This window comes from Sciurus vulgaris (assembly GCF_902686455.1).
Source record: "Sciurus vulgaris genome assembly, contig: HiC_scaffold_611_arrow_ctg1, whole genome shotgun sequence".
Lineage (NCBI taxonomy): Eukaryota > Metazoa > Chordata > Mammalia > Rodentia > Sciuridae > Sciurus > Sciurus vulgaris.
The window spans coordinates 9548198-9564338 of NW_027632409.1; positions in this window are offsets into that span (position 1 = coordinate 9548198).

The window sequence follows — 16141 nt, forward strand, 5'->3', positions numbered from 1 at the left end:
AATATTGGAATTGAGGAAGTCACAGAGATATAAACCAAAGGAATGAATAAACTTTTCAATGAAATAATATTCAAAAATTACCCAAACCTAAAGAATGGAATGGAAAGTAAAATACAAGAGGCTTACAGAATACCAAATGTACAAAATTGCAATATATTTACCCCAAGGCATATTGTTATGGAAATGCTTAACATTTAAATAAAGATAGAATTTTAAAGGTTGCAAGAGAAAAGCATCAGATTCCATATAGGTGGAAACTAACACAGATATCATCAAGTTTCTCACCCCAGAAACTAAGTGCTAGAAGGGCCTGGTCAGATTTTTTCAAGCTGTTAATGAACATGGTTGGCAACAAAGAATCTTATACCCAGCAAAACTAACTTTTAGATTTGAGAATGAAATAAAATTCTTCCATGATAAATGAATGTTAAAATAAATTGCAAATAGAAACCTGTGCTACAGAAAATTCTCCACAAAATATTTAATGAGTAGGAAATAAAAAGAAAAAAACAATTTAAGTCAGCAATGGGAGAAAGTACCCTAAGTGTAGAACCAAAATAAAAAAGGTAAACCAAGCCACACTAAAAACTAAAAATAAGCCAAAAAAACTGGAAATACAAATCATATCTCAATAATAAACCTGAATGCTAATGTCCTAAGCTCATCAATCAAAAGGTATATGCTGGCAGATTGGAATAAAAAGAAAGACCCAACAATATGCTGCCTTCAATAGACTGATCTCATAAAATAAAAACATCCACATACTAAAGGTGAAAGGATGGGAAAAAACATACCATGCACATTGACTCAGGAACAAGTGGGGGTTACTCAGGTAAAATGGACTTCAAGACAAAGTTAGAAGAGATGAAGAAGAACATTTATTACTGCTGAAGGGAACTATTATTTAGGAAGACATAACAATTATAAATATTTATGTTCCAAATAACAACACATATATGTACATCAATGATATTCTTCTCAATTCCAGGAACCAAATAGACCACAACACAATAATTCTGGGTGACTTCAACACAGTGCTTTCACCACTGGATAGATATTACAAACAAAACCTGAACAAACAATCCATTCAAATTAATAACACAATCAATTACTTAACCTAAAACACATATATGGAATATTTTATCCATCAAAGAGCAAATACATTTTATTCTCTGCAGTACATGGATTCTTCACTAAAATAGAACATATATTATGTCACAAAGCAGTCCTTAGTAAATCTGAAAAATAGAAACACTATCTTGTGTTCCATCAGATCATAATGGAATGAAATTACAAATCAATGAAAAATAAAAAACAGAAAATACCCCAACACCTGGAGACTAAATAATATGCTACTTAATGTAGCATGGATAACAGAAAATATAAAGGAGGAAATAAAAAAATTATTAGGAGTAAATGAGAATAACAATACAACATATCAAAACCTCTGGGACACTATGAAAGCAGTACTAAGAGGAAAATTTACTGCATGCAATGCATTAAAGGAAAAAATAAAAAGTCAACAACTGAATGTAACAACTAAATGACCTAACACTACATCTCAAAGCCCTAGAAAAGGAAAAGAAAAACAACACCAAAATTAGTAAAAGGCAGGAAATAATTAAAATCAGATCTGAAATCAAAGTAACTGAAACTAAAGAAAGAATTCAAAAAAATTGACAAAACAAAAAGTTGGTTCTTTGAGAAAGTAAACAAATAGATAAACAGCCACAGTAATGAAGAGAAGGAGTTAGATAATTTAAATTACAAACTTCATGATGAAAAAGGAAATATCATGACAGAAACCATTGAAATATATAACATAATTAGAAGCTACTTTGAAAATCTATACTCCAAGAAGGTAGAAAATTTCAAAGACATCGAAAAATTTTCAAGACATATGATCCTCCCATATTGAATCAAGAGGACATACACAATTTAAACAGATCAATTTCAAGCAATGAAATAGAAGAAGCCATCCAAAAGCTTACAAACAAAGAAAAGCCTGGAATCAGATTCTCAGCTGAGTTCTACAAGACCTTCATGAAAGAACTTATACCAATACTCCTCAAAGTATTCCATGAATTATGGAGGAAATTCTTCCAAATTTATTTTGTGAAGCCAGTATCACCCTGACACCAAAACCAGAAAAACACACATCAAGGAAAGAAAACTTTAGACCAACTTTGCTCGTGAACACAGATACAAAAATTCTTAACAAAATTCTTGAAAATCGCATAAAAAACTTATTAAGAAAATAGTGCACAACAATCAAATTTGGTTCATCCCAAGGATGAAAGGTTGTTTCAACATCTGGAAAAAATAAATGTAATTCATCACATCAATAGACTTAAGGTTATGAATCATATGAGTATTTCAATTGGTGCAGAAAAAACGTTTGATAAAATACAACACTATTATGCTCAAAACACTAGAAAAAGTAGAATAGTAGGAACATTCCTCAACATTGTGAAGGTTATCTGTGCTAATTCCACATACAAAATCATTCTTAATGGAGAAAAACTGAAAACATTCTCTTAAAACCTGGAAAAAAACATGGATGACCTTTTTTGTCACTTCTATTCAACATCATCCTTGAAACACTAGCCAGAGCAACTAGGCAAACCAAAGAAATTAACAGGATACAAATAGGAAAAGAAGAACTCAAGCTATGACTATTTGCTGACTACATTATATTATATTTAGAGGATCCATAAAACTCCACCAGAAGACTTCTAGAACTAGAATTTTTTTTTATTTTATTGTAGACAAATGGGATACATGTTGTTTCTGTTTGTACATGGTGTAAAGGCATACCATTTGTGTAATCATAAATTTACATAGAGTAATGTTGTTTTATTCATTCTGTTATTTTTTCCCTTCCCCCACCCCTCCCACCCCTCTTTTTCCTCTATACAGTGCTTCCTTCCTCGATACTTGCCCCCTCCCTAACCCTAACTCTAACCCTAACACTAACACTTCCCTCCCCCCATTATGTGTCATCATCCACTTATTAGCGATATCATTCATCCTTTGGCTTTTTGAGATTTAGAACTAGAATTTTTAATTGATAAATGAATTCAGCAAAATAGTAGGATATAAAATCATCACACATAATGTAATACATTTCTATTCATAAGTTATGAATATTCTGAAAGTAAAATTAGGAAAACTACTTCATTCACAACAGCCTCAAAAAAAAAAAAAAAACCACTTGGTAATCAATCTAACAAGGAGGTGAAAGATCTCTACAATGAAAACTACAGAATCCTAAAGAAAGAAATTTTTAAAAGCCTTAGAATTATCTCCCATATTCTTGAGTAGGCAGAATTGTATTGTCAAATGTCCCTACTTACAAAGGCACTATGTATATTTAAGAAAATTCCAATTAAAATCTCAATGACATTCATCATAGAAATAGAGAAATTCATTGTGAAGTCCATCTGGAAAAATAAAAGACCAAGGATAACCAACGCAATTCTGGATAGCAAGAGTGATGTATGAGATATCACAATACCAGACCTTAAACTCTACTATTGAGAAATAGTAACAAAAACTACATGGTATAGGCACCAAAATATACAGGTATACCAAAGGTAGAGAATAGAAGACACAGAGACAATCCCACATAAGTACAGTTACCTCATACTAGATAAATGTGCCAAAAACTTGCAATGGAAAAAAGATATCCTCTTCAACAAATGGTGCTAGGAAAACTGGAAATCCATGTGCAGTAAAATGTAATTACACCTCTATCTCTCATCCTGCACAAAACTCAACTCAAAATGAATCAAGGATCTAGGAATTAGACCAGAGATAGTTCACCTAAATCATCATGATGGTTTAGTACCAGACTTTTTTAATAAGGCTCCCAAGAGCACAAGAAATAAAAGCAAGAATCAAAAAATGGGAGGTATTCAAACTAAAAATATTTTTGTCAACAAATAAAACAATCCATAATGTGAAAAAAAGAGCCCACAGTGTGGGAGAAAATCTCTTCTGCATGCACTTCACATAGAGCACTAATAGCAAAAATTTATTAAAAAATACTTGCAAAACTATACCAAAAATACAAACAAACCAATGAGTAAATTGGCTAAGGAATTGGGCAGACACTTTACAGAAGATATAGATGTGATATAAAAATATATGAAAAAGTATATCTCATCTCTAGTAATTAGAGTAATGCAATTAAAATATACCCTAAGATTTCATCTAACTCCAAATAGAATGGAAATTATCTGGAACACAAGCAATAACAAATGTTGGTGTGAATGTGGGGAAAAGATTCACTTATACATTGCTGTTTGGGTTGAAAATTGGTGCAGCCACTCTGGAAAGCAGTATGGAGATTCCTCAGAAAACTTGAAATGGACCCACAATTTAACCCAGCTATCCCACTCCTCAGCTTATACCCAAAGGACTTAAAATCAGCATACTACAGTGATACAATCTCATCAATGTTTACAGCTGCTCAGTTCATGATAGCTAGATTGTGTAACCAATGTAGATTCTCTTCAATTGATGAATGGATAAAGAAACTGTGTTATATATACACAATGGAATACTTCTCAGCCATATAGAAGAATAAAATGGCATTTACTGGTAAATGGATGGAGTTGGAGGATATAGTGCTAAGTGAAATATGCAAATCCCACAAAAACAATGGCTGAATGTCTTATCCAACAAGTTAATGATGGGACATAAAAGGGGGGACATGGTAAGTGAAGATGGAGGCACTTTGATTTGTGTAGAAGAAAAAGGGGTGGGTGGGGTGGGAGGGGTGGGGAAAGAGAGATAGTGGACCAAGACAGACTTTATTACCCTATGTTTATGTAAGATTACAGAATTGGTGTGAGTCTACAGTGTGTTCACCCATAGAAACAAGAGTTGTACCCCATTTGTGTACAATGAATCAAAATTCAGTCTTTAAAGAAATATATATGTACTTTAAAAATATTTTCTTGTCAGGGTATATTTGTTAATATTGATGTATCAATTTTGATTGGTCATTGTAGATTCATTCATATCAACCCATAGTGGTAAATTTGTTATTGACTTCCCATTGGGGTAGATTTTTTAATATCAACTCTTTGGTGTATATTCATCAATATTGACTCATTGGTGTAGGTTTTATCATATTGACCAAACAGAATAGTTTCCTCAATATCAACTCAAGTCTTTTGAATCATTGACATCAACTCAACTGTGTAGATTCATTGAAATTGACTCATCAGTGTAGATTTGTCTATATTGACACTTTGTGGTAGATTCATTGATATCTACCTCATTGGTGTAGATTTGTCAATGTTGTCCCATGAGTGTAGATTCATTGAAATCAACTCTGGTTTAGATTGGTCAATAAAGCCTCAATGAGGTAAATTAATCAATATTAACTTATCAGTCTTGATTCATCAATATTGACTTGACAGGGTAAATTTATAGATATCTACTCATTGGTGTAGACTCATTGACATCTATTCATTGACATAGATTTGTAGATAACAACCATAAGGGATACAATTGTTAATATCAACCCATCAGTGTAAACTCATAAATATCTACTAGTTGGTGTAGATTAATTGATATTGACCTCTCAGAGTAGATTTGTTAGCATCTATTCTTCAGTTTAGATTCAGTGATATTGACAAACTGGGGAAGATTGATCAATATTGACCTATCATGAGATAATTGATAATATTGACTTGACTGCTTGAATTCATCAATTTTTACTCATTGGTAGAGATTCATATAGATTGACTCAACTGGTTACTTTCATTGGTATTGATATGTTAATATTAATATGTCAATGTTGATTTATTGATATTGATCCATCAGGGTACATAATTCAATATCAAGTGTTCTGTGCATATTCGGCAATATCAAGTTGTTGATATAGATCAATAAATATCAAAACTTTGTTGTAGATTTGTCAATATTGAATCATCAGGAGAGATTTGCCCATATTAACCCATCAGGTTTTATTCCTCAATATCAAATCTCTTGGTTAGATTCATTTAATATCAACTCTCTTATTAGATTCATCATTATAAACTTAACTATTTCAACTTGTCAAAATATACTCATTGGGGTAGATTTGTCTATATCAACCAATGGGATTAGACTTGTTGATAACCCTTTAGTGTAGATACATCAAAATAGATTTTTCAGGGTAGATTAGTCCATATCAACTCCTTGAGGTAGATTGTTCAATATTGACACTTCTCATTAGATTCATCAATATCAACCCATTCATGTAGATTCATCAAAATTGACTCATCAGCATAGATTGATCAATAGTGAAACTTCAGTGTAGATTCTTTGATATTGATGAGTGATGTAGATTTGATTTTTGATTTTGATTTGGTGATGTAGATTCATTGATATGGAATTTATGGGGTAGAGTCATCAATATTGAATCACCTATATAGATTAATTGGTATAGACTCATCAGTTATGATACATCACTGTAGACTCATCAAATTTGACTCAAAGGTTAGATTTGCCAATATTTATTCATCAGTGTAGGGTCATCTATACTGACTTCAGGGTAGATTTGTCAATATTGACTCTTTGAGATTGATTCCTCGACATTGACCCATAAGGGAAGATTGATTGATATTAACTGAACTGGGTAGATTTGTTGGTATCAACTCATGAGTGTAGATATGTTGATATCAATATGTCAGTATAGATTAGTTGATATTGACTTGAAGGCATGGATTCATTAATGTCAACTCTTCAGTGTAGATCACTAGATATAGATTCAATTGGGTATATTCATCAATATTAACTCAACAGGGTAGATTTGTCAATATTGACTTGTCAGGGTAGATTTGTTGATATCAACCATAGTGATCGATTCACACTGACATTGTCATGTGCATTTGTCAATATTGACTCAATGGGGGTAGATTTGGTGATATCTACTCATTGGTGTTGATTTATCGATATCTGCTCATCATTGTAGATTCATCAATTACAAACGATAGGGGTATTGATCAATGTCAACTGTCAGTATAGATTCATTAATATCTACTTGTTGGTGTAGATTAATTGATATCAACCCTTAGGGGTAGATTCATCAATATTAACCAGTCATGGTAGATTTGTCAATGTTCATATGATGATACTGATTTGTCAGTTTAGATTCCTTGATATTGCCCTGAAAATGTAGATTTTTCAATATTAGCTCTTCTGGGTGTATTCATCAATATCAACCCATTGGTGTGGATTTGATAATAACTATCACCAGGGAAGATTCATCGATATTGAATCATCAGGATACATTCATCTATATCAACCCACTGGTGTAGTAGCAGGAGTAATAGAACTGGTGAAACATTGTAATTGCCTAGTATAAGTGTTCCTCTATTCCCAGAAGATTTGTGACTGAAGTCAAGTTTAGAGCTGAAAAGACTTGCACAGAGCCTCATCATGCATGGTTTTACCACAGCAGCTAAACAGCCTGTGCTCTTGCACATGAAAACTTCCAGGCACCAGTCATGCCACAGTCATGAGGTCATCAGAGACCCCCAATCTCAATCACTGCTCTCCCATCTTGTCACCACTCTGCACAGAAATGTAGTCATTTGAGTAGACTCATCTATATCAACCAATGGGGATAGATTTGTTAATATTGACTTGGTGGATTAATTTTATCAATATTGATTCAATTGGTTTGATTGATTCAATTTGTCAAAATCAATTCATTTGGATACACTCATCAATTTGGCCCACTGTGTTGATTCATCAATATTAAATTGATGGCATAGATTTATTGATATGGACCCATAGGAGTAGACTTATCAATATCAAACTGTAGGGGTAAATTTGTTCATATCAACACATCAGTATAGATTCATCAATATCAACTTTTTGGGTGGATTCATTGATATTGATATGTTGATATTGATTCATCGATACAGATTCATTATTATTGACTCATCAGTGTAGATGCATAGATATCAACTCATCAGGGTAGATTTGTTGATATCGATTCTTCAGTGTAGATTTATAGATATCAACCTATTTTTGTTGGTTTATTGAAATTAAACCTATGGAGTAGATTCATCAATATTAACCTGTCAAAGTACATTTGTCAACATCGACCAATCAATGTAGTTTGGTCAATATTGATCCACTGGGTTATATTTGTTCATATCTACACATTGGGGTAGATTTGTCAATATTGATACAAGCATGTAGATTCATAAATATTGACTCATTGTGATAGATTGTTCATTATCAATTTGTCATTCAATGATATGATATAGATACATTGATGGGTAGATTTGTGAATATCAACTTGTCAGTGTAGATCATCAATATTTACCCACTGGTGTACAATCATCAATATAAATCCATCAAGCTAGATTCATCTGTATTGCCCCTTTGAAGTATATTTGCCAACATTGACTTTTTGGTGCATATTCATTGTTATTGATTTGTCTGTGTAGATTCCTCCACACCAACCCACTGTGTTAGAACTGTCAATATCTACTTGATGGAATATATTCATGGATGTCAATCATAGGTGTTGATTCATTGATATTAATTCATTGGTGTAGATTCTCTGATATAAAACAATTGGAGCAGATTCACTGATATTGACTCTTCAGTGTAGATCCATCTATATCAATCCATTGAGTTACATTCATCAATATCAACTTGTTGGGGTAGATTCATTGACATTGACCAGTAGATTTTGATTCATCTATATTGACTCATCAGTGTAGCTTTGTTGATATTGAACTATCCATGTTGATTCATCAGATATTGATTTGTCAATATTGATTCATAGATGCAGCTTCTTTATATTGAACCATCAGGGTATATTAATCAATATCAACTCCTCTGGATAGATTCATTGTTATTGTCCTGATGGTAGATTTGCTGATATTGACTTTTCGGCACAGATTCATCAATATTGAATCATTGGTGTAGATTCTTCCATATCTATTCTTTTGGGGTAGATTTATCAAAATTGTTTCAATTGGGTAGGTTTGACAATATCAAAATATCAGAGTAGATTCTTTAGTATTGACCCATTGGTCTAGATTCATTGATATTGACTTGATTCTGTAAATTCATCAATGTCACCTTAAAGCTGCAGATGCATCAATATCTACCTGTGAGGGCAGATTCATCAATATTAATTTGAAGGTTTAGATTCATCAACTTTGACACTTTGGTGAGGAAACAGCTATGTGAACCCTTCGGCATAGATTTGTTGATATGACGCATAGGCATACATTCATCAATATCAACTCAATGGTGCAAATTTGTTGATATCGACTTGTTGGGGTATATTGTTCACTATTGATTTGCTGATATCAACTCTTCAATGTAGGTATGTCAACACTGACTTAATGGGGAAGGTTTGTCAATATCTAATCACCTGTGTAGATTTGTCAAAATTGGACCATCAGTGTAGATTCATGGATTATGACTCATCAGGTTAGAGTCGTTAATATCTACTCACTGGTATAGATTTATTGATATCAACACATTAAGGTAGATTCAGCAATATTGACTCAATAGGATTCACTTGTTGATATTGACACATTGATGTGGATTCTTTGATATTGATGCTGGAGTTTATTTGTTGATATCAACTCTGGAAAGATTTGTTGGTATTGATGTGTTCATATTCTTTCATCAATGTACATTTGTAAATATTGACTCACAATGATAGATTTTTTTAATTAAAAATCATAAATATACATAGGGCAATGTTGCTTGATTCATCCTATTACTTTTTTCCCTTCCCACCACCCCTTCCGCCCCTCTTTTCCCTCAATACTGTCCATCTTTCTTCCATTTTTACCACCCTCCTTATCCCTAACCATAAACCTTACCCTAACCCTAACGCTAAGACCTCCTACTCCCCAATATATGTCCTCATCCGCTTATCAGCGAGATCATTTGTCCTTTAGTATATTGAGATTGGCTTATCTAGCTTAACATGATATTCTCCAATTTCATCCATTTGCCTGCAAATGCCATAATTTTATCATTCTTCATGGCAGAGTAATATTCCATTGCATATATACGCCAGAGTTTCTTTATCCATTCATAAACTGAAGGGCATCTAGGTTGGTTCCAAAATCTGGCTATGGTGAATTGGGCAGCTATGAACATTGATGTGGCTGTATCTCTGTAGAATGCTGATTTAAAGTCCTTTGGGTATAGGCCAAGGAGTGGGATAGCTGGGTCAAATGGTGGTTCTATTCCAAGATTTCTGAGGAAACTCCATTCTGCTTTCCAGAGTGACTGAACTACTTTGCAACTCCACCAGCAATGTATGAGTGTACCTTCTTCCCCACATCCTTGCCAACACTTATTGTTGCTTGTGTTCTTGATAATCACCATTCTAATTGGGGTGAGATGGAATCTTAGGGTGGTTTTGATTTGCATTTCTCTTATTACAAGAGATGTTGAACATTTTTTCATATATCTGTTGATTGCTTGTACATCTTCTTCTGTGAAGTGTCTGTTCATTTCCTTAGCCCTTTTGTTGATTGCTTTATTTGTATTCTTGATATAGAGTTTTTTGAGTTCTTTATAGATTCTGGAAATTAGAGCTCTATCTGTCATATGAGTGGCAAAGATATTCCCCCACTCTGTAGGCTCTCTCTTCACATTACTGATAGTTTCCTTTGCTGAGAGAAAGCTTTTTAGTTTGAATCTATCCCAGTTGTTGATTCTTGCTTTTATTTCTTGGGCTATGGGAGTCCTGTTAAGGAAGTCTGATCCTAAGCAAACAAGGTGAAAGTTGGACCTACATTTTCTTCTATAAGATGCAGGGTCTCTAGTCTGATTCCGAGGTCCTTAATCCATTTTGAGTTTAGTTTTGTGCAGGGTGAAAGATAGGGGTTTAATTTCATTCTGTTGCATATGGTTTTCCAGGTTTCCCAGCACCATTTGTTGCAGAGGCTGTCTTTTCTCCATTGCATATTTTTGGCACTTTGTTTAGTATGAGAAAATTGTATTTATTTGGGCTTGTGTCCATGTCCTCTATTCTGTACCATTGATCTACCTGTCTATTTTGGTACCAATACCATGCTGTTTTAGTTACTATTGCTTTGTAATAGAGTTGAAGATTGGGTATTGCAATACCCCCTGCTTCGCTCTTTCTACTGAGGATTGCTTTAGCTATTTTGGGTTTCTTATTCTTCCAGATAAATTTCATAATTGCTTGCTCTATTTCTGTAAGGTACATCATTGGGATTTTAATTGGAATTGCATTGAATCTGTATAGCACTTTAGGTAGTATGGCCATTTTGACAATATTAATTCTGCCTATCCAAGAACATGGGAGATCTTTCCATCTTCTAAGGTTTACTTTAATTTCTTTCTTTAGTGTTCTGTAGTTCTCATTGTAGAGATCTTTCACCTCTTTTCTAAGATAAATTCCCAAGCATTTTATTTTTTTTTTTGATGCTATTGTGAATGGGGGAGTTTTCCTAATTTCTCTTTCTGAAGATTCATCACTTATGTATAAAAATGCATTGGGTTTATGAGCATTGATCTTGTAACCTGCTACTTTACTGAATTCACTTATGAGTTCTAAGAGTTCTCTGGTGAAATTTCCAGGTTCCTCTAAATATATAATCTTGTCATCAGCGAATAGGGATAGTTTGATTTCTTCTTTTCCAATTCGTATCCCTTTAATTTCTTTGGATTGTCTAATTGCCCTGGCTAGAGTCTCAAGAATGATGTTGAATAGAAGTGGTGAAAGCCCTGTCTTGTTCCAGGTTTTAGGGGGAATGCTTTCAATTTTTCACCATTTAGAATGATATTGGCCATGGGCTTAGCGTATATGGCCTTTACAATGTTAAGGAATGTCCCCACTACTCCAAGTTTTTCTAGTGTTTTGAGTATGAAGGGATGCTGTATTTTATCAAATGCTTTTTCTGCATCTATTGAAATAATCTTGTGATTCTTAACTTTTAGTCTGTTGATATGGTCAATGACATTTATTGATTTCTGTATGTTGAACCATCCTTGCATCCCTGGGATAAAACCCACTTGATCGTGGTGCACTATCTTTTCTATCAAAAAACAAACTGAACCAAATGACTGGGAATACAAATCATATCTCAATAATAACCGTGAATGTTAATGGCCTAAATTCATCAATCAAAAGACACAGGCTGGCAGATTGGATTAAAAAGAAACATCCAGCAATATGATTCCTGCAAGAGACTCATCTCATAGAAAAAGATACCCACAGACTAAAGGTGAAAGGATGGAAATAATATACCATGCACATGGACTGAGTAGAAAAGCTGGAGTATCTATCCTCATATCAGATAATGTTTACTTCAAGCCAAAGTTAGTCAGAAGGGATAAAGTAGGACATTACATACTGTTTAAGGAAAACATAAATCAGCAAGACAGAATAATCATAAATATGTATGCCCCAAGTTTTGGCTCATCCATATACATCAAACAAATCCTTCTCAATTCCAGAATTCAAATAGACCACAACACAATAATACTAAGTTATTTTAACACACCTTTCTCACCACTTGATTAATCTTCCAAACAAAAATTGAAAAAAGAAACCATAGGTCTCAATTACACAATCAATAATTTAGACTTAAGGAACCTATGTAGAATATAACATCCAACATAGAGCAAATACACTTTCTTCTTAGCAGCACATGGATCCTTCTCTAAAATAGACCATATTTTATGCAACAAATATAATGTTACCAAACACAAGAAGATAGTGATACTACCGTGTATTCTATCAGATCATAATGGATTGAAAATAGAAAGAAATGACAGAATACAACTAGAAACTACTTCAAAACATGGAGAATAAACAATACACTATTGTACGATGAGTGGATACAGAAGACATTAGGATGGAAATAAAAAAATTCTTAGACATAAATGAGACCAAAGTTACATCATATCGAAATCTCTGGAACACTATGAAAGCAGTACTTAGAGGAAAATTTATGCCATAGATCCCATTCAATAAAAGAAGAAAAAAACTCAACAAATAAATGACCTAACACTACAGCTCAAAGCTGTAGAAAAAGAAGAACAGATCAACACCAAAAGAAGTAGTAGGCAGGAAATAGTTAAAATCAGAGCGGAAATTAACAAAATTGAAACAATAGAAAAATAGACAATAGAATAAAAATGGAAAAATTGACAAAATAAATAGTTGAAACAATAAACAAAATTGATAAATTCTTAGCCACTCTAACAAAGAGAAGGAGAGAGATAACACAAATTGCTAAAATTTGGAATGAACAAGAAAATATCACAACAGACATGATTGAAATACAAAACATAATCAGAAGCTATTTTGAAAATATATACAACAAAATAGAAATTCTTGAATGCACTAACAGGTTTCTAGAGACATATGGATTATCTAAACTGAATGAGGAGGACATACACAATTTAAATAGATCAATTTCAAGTAATGAAATAGAAGAAGTCATCAAAATTCTACCAAAAAGGAAAAGTCTGGGACCAGATGGGTTCTCAGCCGAGTTCTACAAAACCTTTAAAGAAGAGTTCATTCCAGGACTTCTCAAAGTATTTCATAAAATAGAAGAGGAGGGAACCCTCCCAAACTCATTCTATAAAGCCAATATCACCCTGATCCCTAAACCAGACAGAGACATACCTAGGAAAGAAAATTACAGACCAATATCCTTAATGAACACTGATGAAAAAATTCTCAACAACAATTTAGCAAATCGCACACAAAAATATATTAAAAAGATAGTGCCTGGGGTCTTACCCCAGGGATAAAAGCTTGGTTCAACATCTGGAAATCAATAAATGTAATTCACCATATTAATTGGCTTAAAGTCAGGAATCACATGGTTATTTCAATAGATGCAGAAAAATCATTTAATAAAATACAGCATCCCTTTATGCTGAAAACACTAGAAAAAATAGGGAGAGTGGGAACATTCCTTGACATTGTAAAAGCTGTCTATGCTAAGCCCATGGCCAGTATTATTCTAAATGGTGAAAAACTGAAAGCATTCTGCTTAAAAACTGGAACAAGGCAAGAATGCCCTCTTTCACTACTTCTACTTAACATTGTTTTTGAAACTCTAGCCAGAGCAAGTAGACAGACCAAAGAAATTAAATGTATACCAACAGGAAAAGAAGAACTCAAATTATCCCTATTTGCTGATGACATGGATATGTATTTGGAAAAAATGGAAAATTCCACCAGAAAACTTTTAGAACTCATAAATTAATTTAGTAAATTAGCAGGATATAAGATCAATACTCATAAATCTAATACATATTTATTCATAAGTGAAGAATCCTCAGAAGGAGAAGTTAGAAAGATTATCCCATTCACAATAGCCTTGAAAAAAATAAAATACTTGGGAATCAATCTAACGAAAGAGGTGAAAGACCTCTACAATAAGAAATACAGAAGACTAAAGAAAGAAATTAAAGAAAATGTTAGAAGATGGAAAGATCTATGTTCTTGGATAGGCAGAATTAATATTGTCAGAATGATCATAATACCAAAAGTTCTATACAGATTCAATGCAATTCCAATTAAAATCCCAATGATGTACTTCTCAGAAATAGAGCAAGAAATCATGAAATTCATCTGGAAGAATAAGAAACTCTGAATAGCTAAAGTTATTCTTAGCAGGAAGAGTGAAGCAGGGCATATCGCAATATCAGGACTTCAACTATACTACAAAGCAATAGTAACAAAAATGTCATGGTATTATTACCAAAGTGAGACAGGTAGATCAAAGGTACAGAATAGAGCACATGAACACAAACCCAAATAAATACAATTTTCTCATACTAGACAAAGGTGCCAAAAATATGCATTGGAGAAAAGATAGCCTCTTCAACAAATGGTGCTGGGAAAACTGGAAATCCATATGCAACAGAATGAAATTAAACCCCTATCTCTCACCCTGCACAAAACTCAACTCAAAATGCATCAAGGACCTCGGTATCAGACCAGAGACCCTGCATCTTATAGAAGAAAAAGTAGGTCCAAACCTTCAACTTGTTGGCTTAGGATCAGACTTCCTTAACAGGACTCCCATAGCACAAGAAATAAAAGCAAGAATCAACAACTGGGATAGATTCAAATTAAAATCTTTCTCTCAGCAAAGAAAACTATTAGCAATATGAAGAAACAACCTACAGAGTGGGAGAAAATCTTTGCTACTCATACTTCAGACAGAGCACTAATTTCCAGAAAAATAAAGAACTCAAAAAACTCTACACCTAGAGTACAAATAACCCAATCAACAAATGAGCTAAGAAAATGAACAGACAATTCACAGAAGAAGATCTACAAGCAATCAGCAGATATATGAAAAAATGTTCAACATCTCTAATAATAAGAGAAATGCAAATAAAAACTACCTGAAAATTCCATCTCACCCCAATTAGAATGGTGATTATCAAGAATACAAGCAACAAGAGGTGTTGATGAGGATGTGGGGATAAAGGTACACTCAAACATTGCTGGTGGGTCTGCAAATTAGTGCAGCCACTCTGGAAAGCAGTGTGGAGATTCCTTAGAAACCTTGAAATGGAACCCCATTTGACCCACCTATCCCACTCCTTTGCCTATACCCAAAGGACTTAAAATCAGCATACTACAGAGATACATCCACACCAATATTCATAGCTACTCAATTCACAATAGACAGAATGTGGAACCAACCTAGATGCCCCTTAATTGGTGAATGGATAAAGAAAATATGATATTGAGATATGTGTATATATATATATATATATATATATATATATATAATGGAATATTTCTCAGCCATAAGAATAATAAAATTATGGTCTTTGCAGGAAAATGGATGAAATTGGAAAATATCATGCTAAGTGAGATAAGCCAATCTCAAAATACCAAAGGATGAATTAGCTGGCTGATAAGTGGGTGATGACACATAATGGGTTTGGGAGGGGGGCAAGAATGGAGGAAGGAGAGTCTGTATAGAGGAAAAAGAGGGATGGGGGAAGGGAAAAATAACAGAATGAGTCAAAAACTATTACCCTATGTATATGTATGATTACACAAATGGTATGCCTTTATTTCATGTACAGAGAGACAAGATGTATCCCATTTATTTACAATAAAAATAAATTTAAACAA